The sequence below is a fragment of the Ambystoma mexicanum genome, chromosome 13 (assembly GCF_040938575.1).
Source record: "Ambystoma mexicanum isolate Mex_15411 chromosome 13, UKY_AmexF1_1, whole genome shotgun sequence".
In the NCBI taxonomy this organism is placed as follows: domain Eukaryota; kingdom Metazoa; phylum Chordata; class Amphibia; order Caudata; family Ambystomatidae; genus Ambystoma; species Ambystoma mexicanum.
In genome coordinates this window covers 356,746,944-356,760,535 of record NC_090938.1, presented here as the reverse complement: position 1 = coordinate 356,760,535, position 13,592 = coordinate 356,746,944, and the positions used below count along the sequence as shown (strand labels likewise).

The 13,592-nt window shown below is 43.8% G+C and overlaps 12 non-coding genes across 12 annotated transcripts; 9 read left to right on the top strand and 3 right to left on the bottom strand.

The window, feature by feature from the left end:
• The first annotated feature begins 2,077 nt into the window (after positions 1-2,077).
• TRNAT-UGU (transfer RNA threonine (anticodon UGU)) lies at positions 2,078-2,149 on the top strand. The gene has a single exon. It is a non-coding gene; the product is annotated as a tRNA-Thr (tRNA).
• A 687-nt stretch (positions 2,150-2,836) lies between these two features.
• Positions 2,837-2,918, top strand: TRNAS-GCU (transfer RNA serine (anticodon GCU)). The gene has a single exon. It is a non-coding gene; the product is annotated as a tRNA-Ser (tRNA).
• Positions 2,919-3,464: 546 nt separating this feature from the next.
• TRNAT-CGU (transfer RNA threonine (anticodon CGU)) lies at positions 3,465-3,537 on the top strand. The gene has a single exon. It is a non-coding gene; the product is annotated as a tRNA-Thr (tRNA).
• A 1,489-nt stretch (positions 3,538-5,026) lies between these two features.
• On the bottom strand, positions 5,027-5,121 carry TRNAI-UAU (transfer RNA isoleucine (anticodon UAU)). Its single transcript has 2 exons — positions 5,084-5,121; positions 5,027-5,062 (listed from the first exon to the last, which is right to left on the bottom strand). It is a non-coding gene; the product is annotated as a tRNA-Ile (tRNA).
• Positions 5,122-6,143: 1,022 nt separating this feature from the next.
• Positions 6,144-6,215, top strand: TRNAT-UGU (transfer RNA threonine (anticodon UGU)). The gene has a single exon. It is a non-coding gene; the product is annotated as a tRNA-Thr (tRNA).
• Positions 6,216-6,902: 687 nt separating this feature from the next.
• On the top strand, positions 6,903-6,984 carry TRNAS-ACU (transfer RNA serine (anticodon ACU)). Its single transcript has one exon. It is a non-coding gene; the product is annotated as a tRNA-Ser (tRNA).
• A 546-nt stretch (positions 6,985-7,530) lies between these two features.
• TRNAT-CGU (transfer RNA threonine (anticodon CGU)) lies at positions 7,531-7,602 on the top strand. The gene has a single exon. It is a non-coding gene; the product is annotated as a tRNA-Thr (tRNA).
• Positions 7,603-9,084: 1,482 nt separating this feature from the next.
• Positions 9,085-9,180, bottom strand: TRNAI-UAU (transfer RNA isoleucine (anticodon UAU)). The gene is made up of 2 exons: positions 9,142-9,180; positions 9,085-9,120 (listed from the first exon to the last, which is right to left on the bottom strand). It is a non-coding gene; the product is annotated as a tRNA-Ile (tRNA).
• A 1,022-nt stretch (positions 9,181-10,202) lies between these two features.
• TRNAT-UGU (transfer RNA threonine (anticodon UGU)) lies at positions 10,203-10,274 on the top strand. Its single transcript has one exon. It is a non-coding gene; the product is annotated as a tRNA-Thr (tRNA).
• A 687-nt stretch (positions 10,275-10,961) lies between these two features.
• TRNAS-GCU (transfer RNA serine (anticodon GCU)) lies at positions 10,962-11,043 on the top strand. The gene has a single exon. It is a non-coding gene; the product is annotated as a tRNA-Ser (tRNA).
• A 546-nt stretch (positions 11,044-11,589) lies between these two features.
• Positions 11,590-11,661, top strand: TRNAT-CGU (transfer RNA threonine (anticodon CGU)). Its single transcript has one exon. It is a non-coding gene; the product is annotated as a tRNA-Thr (tRNA).
• A 1,488-nt stretch (positions 11,662-13,149) lies between these two features.
• TRNAI-UAU (transfer RNA isoleucine (anticodon UAU)) lies at positions 13,150-13,244 on the bottom strand. The gene is made up of 2 exons: positions 13,207-13,244; positions 13,150-13,185 (listed from the first exon to the last, which is right to left on the bottom strand). It is a non-coding gene; the product is annotated as a tRNA-Ile (tRNA).
• Positions 13,245-13,592: the final 348 nt, after the last annotated feature.

Here is a 13,592-nt window from a genome sequence, read left to right as displayed (position 1 = left end):
CGTGTGTGTAGGGGAAGGGGTCGGTAGATGTGTTCACGCAGAGCAAGTTGCATACATCGCCAACAGCCATTCTCTCCTGCTCCTGTGCATCCAGTTCGGAAGCGAACCCACCCAATTGTTCTATATGTCTGCTACCCTGACCGTATTCACACATCATTGGCTATTAGTATGCAGCTTGTGGGCGCTGTCAATGGGATATAAGCACCATTCCCCATGTCTGCAATAGCTAGACCAGATTCTGAGGTATGATGAGCAGGGGTCCAGGCACTTCGCCTGACAAACGCTGGCTTAGCCCTGCCGGGCCTAGCCCTGAGGGGCCTAACTGGGCATGGCCCTGTGTAAGGTAGGGTGAGCAGGGGACCACTTGCAACTAACCTTCGGCACCAATCAGGCATGGAGAGGTCTGTGCAAATGCCCAGCCCTTTAGCAATCTCGATCTGCAAAACCTTCAACTCCTAATTCTCATGGCTCCCAGAAGCCCTAGCCCATATGCAAATGAGGCGAGTTCCTATCAGCATCCTTGTTCTGCTTGATTTTATCAAAGTGACTGCCTGATTAGTGAAAGGGTATTTATTCTCAGAGGTTTGCTTCAAAGGCGATAATGCAGTAAATAGACAACATTATTCTTTGTAAGTTGATATTGTCTCCTGGATCCTACTCCAGTAACCCTTTTTCTACCTTTACAAATGTCTTCCGTAAGTGGTGCTCAGCAGAAAATGGAGTATAATAACAGTTGACATTTTTTATTTTCTGTTCTATTTTCAAAAACCCTCCGTAGCTGTATTTAAAGCGCAAACACCCCATAAATAACTTGCAATGAGTATTCCATGTCTAAAAGGCAGAGGAGCTGTCATACAACATTAACTGACAATCAAGGAAACCTTGAGGTGAACCAAAAAATGTCCAGAACATTTATTGGTTCAATAATTCAGTTTTGAGGTGAATTAGTAAAAAGTTCCAAAGTTGCTCCAGGTGAGGCTTGAACTCACAACCTCAGCATTGCTCACTGCATGTACTGCTGTATAAGTACCGCGCGCTAATTGCGCCACTGGAGCTGCTGTGTTTTGGTTTTCGACATGAAACTACACCCACAAACACACACACAAGTGTACAAAAGCACCCACAAGCTCTGGCATTGTCTTTTTAGCTGACACCAAATTATGGGTGCCTTGTAGTGCCCATATTGTGCCACTGGAGCTTACCTTTTAGCCTGATATACACTTTGCCACTGATGTTCAGCCAATGGTGCAGTCAAATGTCCCTTCTACATTTTTGTCATGCTGCAGGCAGTGCCACTGGAGCCAGCATGATGCTCTTCCTCATATTCAACACGTGTCAATTGAAACACCTCCCAATGTCATCTTGGCGATGCCTATAAACACCCCAGGACTTTGATGAATTTTTCTCAACAGCAAGTGAGGCAGTTTTCCTGCAAACGGCTGGATGTACCTCAACAAGGAACGCATTGTGGTTCTATTTTGAAGATGTTTGTGTTATTACCTGTAAAGACTTGAATGCCTAACATAATCCCTGTAGACGAGGTGGCCGAGTGGTTAAGGCGATGGACTGCTAATCTGCTGTACACGCGTGGTTTCGAATCCCACCTTTGTCGATTTTAACTTTTGAAATCTTTTTTAAACATCTGCATTGCTCTAAGCACCATTGCCATTGGCTTTCAAAGAACATACAGACAAAAGTGAAAATATGCATGTTAGTTGATTAAGAAGGACACAAACAAGGTTGTCGTGTTACTGGCAGGAATGCAATCTGCTGTGCTTGACTACCCTTTGAGCCAGAATCCGGATAGAAATTTAAAAAAGCAAAGGTAATATCCATATTGTCTCTCTGCTGCCATGTACATGTTTTTTTCAACTTTCACGCATCACATCTCCTCATTAGTCACCCTAAAATTGCGCGGAATACGCACAAATTAGCTGCTCCTCAAAAAATCGGCCAGAAAAAAACAGGTCAAATCACAATCATATACATACATTCTCACACACCCTTCAAATATGTCTACCCAGTAAACATCATGTTGTGTGCTCGTTGTGTTGCTGTTATGCGTCATAACCTGAGGGGCTCTGTAGCTCAGTGGCAGAGCACTGGTCTTGTAAACCAGGGGTCGTGAGTTCGATCCTCATCAGGGCCTCCAAATGGTAATTTTCTTGAACATTGTTGAATAGGAACTGATATTGCACATTGTACCTGTGCAACCTTTTACCAATGGATTCGGGCCTATAACAAAGCCACAAGCGCAAGGTGTCTGAATAGTCTGTGGGGAAGGTCGGCTTTCTGGACCTAATTTCTTCAAGAAAAAGACCTTGATAATCTTGTGATGACAGATGCAGATGATCACGGTGAAGCCCTTACTCTATTGAACAGAACAGCGGTTCTGGGTTGCACGCCTTTCTCTATTTTCAGGGACGTTGATGTGGCAAAATTTAATTGGAAAAGGGTTATTGCCATCACTCACTATTTAAATTCAATGACATCACAGGAAGCAGCAGCAACTGAACTTTGATCTTGGCTGGAAACGTTGAATGATGCCAAACACTGGGAAACTGGAGCTTGCGTTATGCTGGTTTTACTACTAATGGTGTGCCATACGGAAGCTCAAGCACCTTCCTCTGGATTAGTGTTGTGAACCCTCCAGGAGCTCTTGTTATATTTTTCTGAACTTCAACTTGATGTGTTTATCTATCAATGGCCGGGTAAGGAAGAACGAGTCAACGATCTTGTTTCTACTATGACAAACATGATCTATTTTTCACTGACTTTGCACCACCATTGTTTTATCTCTTCTTTAAGCATGGGACTCGAGCACAGTTCCCAAACAGACGAGGTGGCCGAGTGGTTAAGGCGATGGACTGCTAATCCATTGTGCTCTGCACGCGTGGGTTCGAATCCCACCTTCGTCGTATTTTTTCTTTATAGTCTGCATTTAAACATAGACCAAAGTCTTTCAACCTCCCTGTGAAAGACAGGAATGAGTACAGATATGGAAATAGAGATGTAAAAATAAGTTCATTGGTGCAGGCGGAGAATGAAATTAGTCAAAGACTTTCCTCGTAGGTTTCCATTCTTTACTATTATAGGAGCCAAAATCAGCGCAGTTAGTAAATTCCCAAGCTTACATCCCAAATTCTTTTTTCTTTTAGTTGTCTGCCTTTTACATGTTCCTTTTGCCATCATTCTGACCTGCTATCTAAACTCATGAACCTGTTCAGCATCCTACTCAATACATACATACCCGTAAAAGTACATACTCAAACGCATACCGACAATGTATCACCAACATAAGCACACACGCTTTCGCAAATCAGATGTATGATGACGTACTGAACACATGCAGAGATATACAGCCATTTTTACACAACCAGAAATTCATATACTTGGAGATCTACCTAGGTAAAACCCATGGTTTCTTTGCACTTTCTGTTGTTGGCTGTGAGCAAGCGGCAGGTGGCCTTGTAGCTCAGTGGCAGAGCACTGGTCTCGTAAACCCGGGGTTCATGAGTTCAAACCTCATCAGGGCCTCGGGCGGATTATTTTCAAAAAGCACGGGGAAGAGAAGCCAGAGTTGCACCATCTACAGAGAACCTTTTATGACGGGATGCATCCTCATAATTGAAGTCTTCCACAGAAGGAGTGAAATAGAGTTCGAGAGGAAGGCCTAATGTTTTCAGGCAAAGACTGACAAAAACCTTGCAATGTCGCATGTAGCTGCTTTGGTGAAAAGACTGTTCAAGTTCACAATGCAACGGAGGGGTGTTCCCCATCTCCATACAATCATCTCTTTGATAATGTAAACGTGCCAGGCGTGTTGAAAGACAAAGACAGACACAACCGCACATACCAGTTGAAGAAAGACAGCCAGCAAACACATTTGTATAGAGGTAAGCAAGCCTCAATTAGAGATGTGAGTCCCTCCGTTTCTGCGGGAGTCCACAAGTTTAATAAAAAATGAACACATATCTTTCATGTTCTAATGATTACCAATCTTTCTGATTAGCTCTGCATAGCTCCAATGGCTATGTGTGTGTGTGTGTGTGTATGTGCCCGTGTGTGTAGGGGAAGGGGTCGGTAGATGTGTTCACGCAGAGCAAGTTGCATACATCGCCAACAGCCATTCTCTCCTGCTCCTGTGCATCCAGTTCGGAAGCGAACCCACCCAATTGTTCTATATGTCTGCTACCCTGACCGCATTCACACATCATTGGCTATTAGTATGCAGCTTGTGGGCGCTGTCAATGGGATATAAGCACCATTCCCCATGTCTGCAATAGCTAGACCAGATTCTGAGGTATGATGAGCAGGGGTCCAGGCACTTCGCCTGACAAACGCCGGGCTTAGCCCTGCCGGGCCTAGCCCTGAGGGGCCTAACTGGGCATGGCCCTGTGTAAGGTAGGGTGAGCAGGGGACCACTTGCAACTAACCTTCGGCACCAATCAGGCATGGAGAGGTCTGTGCAAATGCCCAGCCCTTTAGCAATCTCGATCTGCAAAACCTTCAACTCCTAATTCTCATGGCTCCCAGAAGCCCTAGCCCATATGCAAATGAGGCGAGTTCCTATCAGCATCCTTGTTCTGCTTGATTTTATCAAAGTGACTGCCTGATTAGTGAAAAGGGTATTTATTCTCAGAGGTTTGCTTCAAAGGCGATAATGCAGTAAATAGACAACATTATTCTTTGTAAGTTGATATTGTCTCCTGGATCCTACTCCAGTAACCCTTTTTCTACCTTTACAAATGTCTTCCGTAAGTGGTGCTCAGCAGAAAATGGAGTATAATAACAGTTGACATTTTTTATTTTCTGTTCTATTTTCAAAAACCCTCCGTAGCTGTATTTAAAGCGCAAACACCCCATAAATAACTTGCAATGAGTATTCCATGTCTAAAACGCAGAGGAGCTGTCATACAACATTAACTGACAATCAAGGAAACCTTGAGGTGAACCAAAAAATGTCCAGAACATTTATTGGTTCAATAATTCAGTTTTGAGGTGAATTAGTAAAAAGTTCCAAAGATGCTCCAGGTGAGGCTTGAACTCACAACCTCGGCATTGCTCACTGCATGTACTGCTGTATAAGTACCGCGCGCTAACCGATTGCGCCACTGGAGCTGCTGTGTTCTGGTTTTCGACATGAAACTACACCCACAAACACACACACAAGTGTACAAAAGCACCCACAAGCTCTGGCATTGTCTTTTTAGCTGACACCAAATTATGGGTGCCTTGTAGTGCCCATATTGTGCCACTGGAGCTTACCTTTTAGCCTGATATACACTTTGCCACTGATGTTCAGCCAATGGTGCAGTCAAATGTCCCTTCTACATTTTTGTCATGCTGCAGGCAGTGCCACTGGAGCCAGCATGATGCTCTTCCTCATATTCAACACGTGTCAATTGAAACACCTCCCAATGTCATCTTGGCGATGCCTATAAACACCCCAGGACTTTGATGAATTTTTCTCAACAGCAAGTGAGGCAGTTTTCCTGCAAACGGCTGGATGTACCTCAACAAGGAACGCATTGTGGTTCTATTTTGAAGATGTTTGTGTTATTACCTGTAAAGACTTGAATGCCTAACATAATCCCTGTAGACGAGGTGGCCGAGTGGTTAAGGCGATGGACTGCCAATCTGCTGTACACGCGTGGTTTCGAATCCCACCTTTGTCGATTTTAACTTTTGAAATCTTTTTTAAACATCTGCATTGCTCTAAGCACCATTGCCATTGGCTTTCAAAGAACATACAGACAAAAGTGAAAATATGCATGTTAGTTGATTAAGAAGGACACAAACAAGGTTGTCGTGTTACTGGCAGGAATGCAATCTGCTGTGCTTGACTACCCTTTGAGCCAGAATCCGGATAGAAATTTAAAAAAGCAAAGGTAATATCCATATTGTCTCTCTGCTGCCATGTACATGTTTTTTTCAACTTTCACGCATCACATCTCCTCATTAGTCACCCTAAAATTGCGCGGAATACGCACAAATTAGCTGCTCCTCAAAAAATCGGCCTGAAAAAAACAGGTCAAATCACAATCATATACATACATTCTCACACACCCTTCAAATATGTCTACCCAGTAAACATCATGTTGTGTGCTCGTTGTGTTGCTGTTATGCGTCATAACCTGAGGGGCTCTGTAGCTCAGTGGCAGAGCACTGGTCTTGTAAACCAGGGGTCGTGAGTTCGATCCTCATCAGGGCCTCCAAATGGTAATTTTCTTGAACATTGTTGAATAGGAACTGATATTGCACATTGTACCTGTGCAACCTTTTACCAATGGATTCGGGCCTATAACAAAGCCACAAGCGCAAGGTGTCTGAATAGTCTGTGGGGAAGGTCGGCTTTCTGGACCTAATTTCTTCAAGAAAAAGACCTTGATAATCTTGTGATGACAGATGCAGATGATCACGGTGAAGCCCTTACTCTATTGAACAGTACAGCGGTTCTGGGTTGCACGCCTTTCTCTATTTTCAGGGACGTTGATGTGGCAAAATTTAATTGGAAAAGGGTTATTGCCATCACTCACTATTTAAATTCAATGACATCACAGGAAGCAGCAGCAACTGAACTTTGATCTTGGCTGGAAACGTTGAATGATGCCAAACACTGGGAAACTGGAGCTTGCGTTATGCTGGTTTTACTACTAATGGTGTGCCATACGGAAGCTCAAGCACCTTCCTCTGGATTAGTGTTGTGAACCCTCCAGGAGCTCTTGTTATATTTTTCTGAACTTCAACTTGATGTGTTTTTCTATCAATGGCCGGGTAAGGAAGAACGAGTCAACGATCTTGTTTCTACTATGACAAACATGATCTATTTTTCACTGACTTTGCACCACCATTGTTTTATCTCTTCTTTAAGCATGGGACTCGAGCACCATTCCCAAACAGACGAGGTGGCCGAGTGGTTAAGGCGATGGACTACTAATCCATTGTGCTCTGCACGCGTGGGTTCGAATCCCACCTTCGTCGTATTTTTTCTTTATAGTCTGCATTTAAACATAGACCAAAGTCTTTCAACCTCCCTGTGAAAGACAGGAATGAGTACAGATATGGAAATAGAGATGTAAAAATAAGTTCATTGGTGCAGGCGGAGAATGAAATTAGTCAAAGACTTTCCTCGTAGGTTTCCATTCTTTACTATTATAGGAGCCAAAATCAGCGCAGTTAGTAAATTCCCAAGCTTACATCCCAAATTCTTTTTTCTTTTAGTTGTCTGCCTTTTACATGTTCCTTTTGCCATCATTCTGACCTGCTATCTAAACTCATGAACCTGTTCAGCATCCTACTCAATACATACATACCCGTAAAAGTACATACTCAAACGCATACCGACAATGTATCACCAACATAAGCACACACGCTTTCGCAAATCAGATGTATGATGACGTACTGAACACATGCAGAGATATACAGCCATTTTTACACAACCAGAAATTCATATACCTGGAGATCTACCTAGGTAAAACCCATGGTTTCTTTGCACTTTCTGTTGTTGGCTGTGAGCAAGCGGCAGGTGGCCTTGTAGCTCAGTGGCAGAGCACTGGTCTCGTAAACCAGGGGTCATGAGTTCAAACCTCATCAGGGCCTCGGGCGGATTATTTTCAAAAAGCACGGGGAAGAGAAGCCAGAGTTGCACCATCTACAGAGAACCTTTTATGACGGGATGCATCCTCATAATTGAAGTCTTCCACAGAAGGAGTGAAATAGAGTTCGAGAGGAAGGCCTAATGTTTTCAGGCAAAGACTGACAAAAACCTTGCAATGTCGCATGTAGCTGCTTTGGTGAAAAGACTGTTCAAGTTCACAATGCAACGGAGGGGTGTTCCCCATCTCCATACAATCATCTCTTTGATAATGTAAACGTGCCAGGCGTGTTGAAAGACAAAGACAGACACAACCGCACATACCAGTTGAAGAAAGACAGCCAGCAAACACATTTGTATAGAGGTAAGCAAGCCTCAATTAGAGATGTGAGTCCCTCCGTTTCTGCGGGAGTCCACAAGTTTAATAAAAAATGAACACATATCTTTCATGTTCTAATGATTCCCAATCTTTCTGATTAGCTCTGCATAGCTCCAATGGCTATGTGTGTGTGTGTATGTGCCCGTGTGTGTAGGGGAAGGGGTCGGTAGATGTGTTCACGCAGAGCAAGTTGCATACATCGCCAACAGCCATTCTCTCCTGCTCCTGTGCATCCAGTTCGGAAGCGAACCCACCCAATTGTTCTATATGTCTGCTACCCTGACCGCATTCACACATCATTGGCTATTAGTATGCAGCTTGTGGGCGCTGTCAATGGGATATAAGCACCATTCCCCATGTCTGCAATAGCTAGACCAGATTCTGAGGTATGATGAGCAGGGGTCCAGGCACTTCGCCTGACAAACGCCGGGCTTAGCCCTGCCGGGCCTAGCCCTGAGGGGCCTAACTGGGCATGGCCCTGTGTAAGGTAGGGTGAGCAGGGGACCACTTGCAACTAACCTTCGGCACCAATCAGGCATGGAGAGGTCTGTTCAAATGCCCAGCCCTTTAGCAATCTCGATCTGCAAAACCTTCAACTCCTAATTCTCATGGCTCCCAGAAGCCCTAGCCCATATGCAAATGAGGCGAGTTCCTATCAGCATCCTTGTTCTGCTTGATTTTATCAAAGTGACTGCCTGATTAGTGAAAGGGTATTTATTCTCAGAGGTTTGCTTCAAAGGCGATAATGCAGTAAATAGACAACATTATTCTTTGTAAGTTGATATTGTCTCCTGGATCCTACTCCAGTAACCCTTTTTCTACCTTTACAAATGTCTTCCGTAAGTGGTGCTCAGCAGAAAATGGAGTATAATAACAGTTGACATTTTTTATTTTCTGTTCTATTTTCAAAAACCCTCCGTAGCTGTATTTAAAGCGCAAACACCCCATAAATAACTTGCAATGAGTATTCCATGTCTAAAAGGCAGAGGAGCTGTCATACAACATTAACTGACAATCAAGGAAACCTTTAGGTGAACCAAAAAATGGCCAGAACATTTATTGGTTCAATAATTCAGTTTTGAGGTGAATTAGTAAAAAGTTCCAAAGATGCTCCAGGTGAGGCTTGAACTCACAACCTCGGCATTGCTCACTGCATGTACTGCTGTATAAGTACCGCACCGCTAACCGATTGCGCCACTGGAGCTGCTGTGTTTTGGTTTTCGACATGAAACTACACCCACAAACACACACACAAGTGTACAAAAGCACCCACAAGCTCTGGCATTGTCTTTTTAGCTGACACCAAATTATGGGTGCCTTGTAGTGCCCATATTGTGCCACTGGAGCTTACCTTTTAGCCTGATATACACTTTGCCACTGATGTTCAGCCAATGGTGCAGTCAAATGTCCCTTCTACATTTTTGTCATGCTGCAGGCAGTGCCACTGGAGCCAGAATGATGCTCTTCCTCATATTCAACACGTGTCAATTGAAACACCTCCCAATGTCATCTTGGCGATGCCTATAAACACCCCAGGACTTTGATGAATTTTTCTCAACAGCAAGTGAGGCAGTTTTCCTGCAAACGGCTGGATGTACCTCAACAAGGAACGCATTGTGGTTCTATTTTGAAGATGTTTGTGTTATTACCTGTAAAGACTTGAATGCCCAACATAATCCCTGTAGACGAGGTGGCCGAGTGGTTAAGGCGATGGACTGCTAATCTGCTGTACACGCGTGGTTTCGAATCCCACCTTTGTCGATTTTAACTTTTGAAATCTTTTTTAAACATCTGCATTGCTCTAAGCACCATTGCCATTGGCTTTCAAAGAACATACAGACAAAAGTGAAAATATGCATGTTAGTTGATTAAGAAGGACACAAACAAGGTTGTCGTGTTACTGGCAGGAATGCAATCTGCTGTGCTTGACTACCCTTTGAGCCAGAATCCGGATAGAAATTTAAAAAAGCAAAGGTAATATCCATATTGTCTCTCTGCTGCCATGTACATGTTTTTTTCAACTTTCACGCATCACATCTCCTCATTAGTCACCCTAAAATTGCGCGGAATACGCACAAATTAGCTGCTCCTCAAAAAATCGGCCTGAAAAAAACAGGTCAAATCACAATCATATACATACATTCTCACACACCCTTCAAATATGTCTACCCAGTAAACATCATGTTGTGTGCTCGTTGTGTTGCTGTTATGCGTCATAACCTGAGGGGCTCTGTAGCTCAGTGGCAGAGCACTGGTCTTGTAAACCAGGGGTCGTGAGTTCGATCCTCATCAGGGCCTCCAAATGGTAATTTTCTTGAACATTGTTGAATAGGAACTGATATTGCACATTGTACCTGTGCAACCTTTTACCAATGGATTCGGGCCTATAACAAAGCCACAAGCGCAAGGTGTCTGAATAGTCTGTGGGGAAGGTCGGCTTTCTGGACCTAATTTCTTCAAGAAAAAGACCTTGATAATCTTGTGATGACAGATGCAGATGATCACGGTGAAGCCCTTACTCTATTGAACAGTACAGCGGTTCTGGGTTGCACGCCTTTCTCTATTTTCAGGGACGTTGATGTGGCAAAATTTAATTGGAAAAGGGTTATTGCCATCACTCACTATTTAAATTCAATGACATCACAGGAAGCAGCAGCATCTGAACTTTGATCTTGGCTGGAAACGTTGAATGATGCCAAACACTGGGAAACTGGAGCTTGCGTTATGCTGGTTTTACTACTAATGGTGTGCCATACGGAAGCTCAAGCACCTTCCTCTGGATTAGTGTTGTGAACCCTCCAGGAGCTCTTGTTATATTTTTCTGAACTTCAACTTGATGTGTTTATCTATCAATGGCCGGGTAAGGAAGAACGAGTCAACGATCTTGTTTCTACTATGACAAACATGATCTATTTTTCACTGACTTTGCACCACCATTGTTTTATCTCTTCTTTAAGCATGGGACTCGAGCACCGTTCCCAAACAGACGAGGTGGCCGAGTGGTTAAGGCGATGGACTGCTAATCCATTGTGCTCTGCACGCGTGGGTTCGAATCCCACCTTCGTCGTATTTTTTCTTTATAGTCTGCATTTAAACATAGACCAAAGTCTTTCAACCTCCCTGTGAAAGACAGGAATGAGTACAGATATGGAAATAGAGATGTAAAAATAAGTTCATTGGTGCAGGCGGAGAATGAAATTAGTCAAAGACTTTCCTCGTAGGTTTCCATTCTTTACTATTATAGGAGCCAAAATCAGCGCAGTTAGTAAATTCCCAAGCTTACATCCCAAATTCTTTTTTCTTTTAGTTGTCTGCCTTTTACATGTTCCTTTTGCCATCATTCTGACCTGCTATCTAAACTCATGAACCTGTTCAGCATCCTACTCAATACATACATACCCGTAAAAGTACATACTCAAACGCATACCGACAATGTATCACCAACATAAGCACACACGCTTTCGCAAATCAGATGTATGATGACGTACTGAACACATGCAGAGATATACAGCCATTTTTACACAACCAGAAATTCATATACCTGGAGATCTACCTAGGTAAAACCCATGGTTTCTTTGCACTTTCTGTTGTTGGCTGTGAGCAAGCAGCAGGTGGCCTTGTAGCTCAGTGGCAGAGCACTGGTCTCGTAAACCAGGGGTCATGAGTTCAAACCTCATCAGGGCCTCGGGCGGATTATTTTCAAAAAGCACGGGGAAGAGAAGCCAGAGTTGCACCATCTACAGAGAACCTTTTATGACGGGATGCATCCTCATAATTGAAGTCTTCCACAGAAGGAGTGAAATAGAGTTCGAGAGGAAGGCCTAATGTTTTCAGGCAAAGACTGACAAAAACCTTGCAATGTCGCATGTAGCTGCTTTGGTGAAAAGACTGTTCAAGTTCACAATGCAACGGAGGGGTGTTCCCCATCTCCATACAATCATCTCTTTGATAATGTAAACGTGCCAGGCGTGTTGAAAGACAAAGACAGACACAACCGCACATACCAGTTGAAGAAAGACAGCCAGCAAACACATTTGTATAGAGGTAAGCAAGCCTCAATTAGAGATGTGAGTCCCTCCGTTTCTGCGGGAGTCCACAAGTTTAATAAAAAATGAACACATATCTTTCATGTTCTAATGATTACCAATCTTTCTGATTAGCTCTGCATAGCTCCAATGGCTATGTGTGTGTGTGTGTGTGTATGTGCCCGTGTGTGTAGGGGAAGGGGTCGGTAGATGTGTTCACGCAGAGCAAGTTGCATACATCGCCAACAGCCATTCTCTCCTGCTCCTGTGCATCCAGTTCGGAAGCGAACCCACCCAATTGTTCTATATGTCTGCTACCCTGACTGCATTCACACATCATTGGCTATTAGTATGCAGCTTGTGGGCGCTGTCAATGGGATATAAGCACCATTCCCCATGTCTGCAATAGCTAGACCAGATTCTGAGGTATGATGAGCAGGGGTCCAGGCACTTCGCCTGACGAACGCCGGGCTTAGCCCTGCCGTACCTAGCCCTGAGGGGCCTAACTGGGCATGGCCCTGTGTAAGGTAGGGTGAGCAGGGGACCACTTGCAACTAACCTTCGGCACCAATCAGGCATGGAGAGGCCTGTGCAAATGCCCAGCCCTTTAGCAATCTCGATCTGCAAAACCTTCAACTCCTAATTCTCATGGCTCCCAGAAGCCCTAGCCCATATGCAAATGAGGCGAGTTCCTATCAGCATCCTTGTTCTGCTTGATTTTATCAAAGTGACTGCCTGATTAGTGAAAGGGTATTTATTCTCAGAGGTTTGCTTCAAAGGCGATAATGCAGTAAATAGACAACATTATTCTTTGTAAGTTGATATTGTCTCCTGGATCCTACTCCAGTAACCCTTTTTCTACCTTTACAAATGTCTTCCGTAAGTGGTGCTCAGCAGAAAATGGAGTATAATAACAGTTGACATTTTTTATTTTCTGTTCTATTTTCAAAAACCCTCCGTAGCTGTATTTAAAGCGCAAACACCCTATAAATAACTTGCAATGAGTATTCCATGTCTAAAAGGCAGAGGAGCTGTCATACAACATTAACTGACAATCAAGGAAACCTTGAGGTGAACCAAAAAATGTCCAGAACATTTATTGGTTCAATAATTCAGTTTTGAGGTGAATTAGTAAAAAGTTCCAAAGTTGCTCCAGGTGAGGCTTGAACTCACAACCTCGGCATTGCTCACTGCATGTACTGCTGTATAAGTACCGCGCGCTAACCGATTGCGCCACTGGAGCTGCTGTGTTTTGGTTTTCGACATGAAACTACACCCACAAACACACACACAAGTGTACAAAAGCACCCACAAGCTCTGGCATTGTCTTTTTAGCTGACACCAAATTATGGGTGCCTTGTAGTGCCCATATTGTGCCACTGGAGCTTACCTTTTAGCCTGATATACACTTTGCCACTGATGTTCAGCCAATGGTGCAGTCAAATGTCCCTTCTACATTTTTGTCATGCTGCAGGCAGTGCCACTGGAGCCAGCATGATGCTCTTCCTCATATTCAACACGTGTCAATTGAAACACCTCCCAATGTCATCTTGGCGATGCCTATAAACACCCCAGGACTTTGATGAATTTT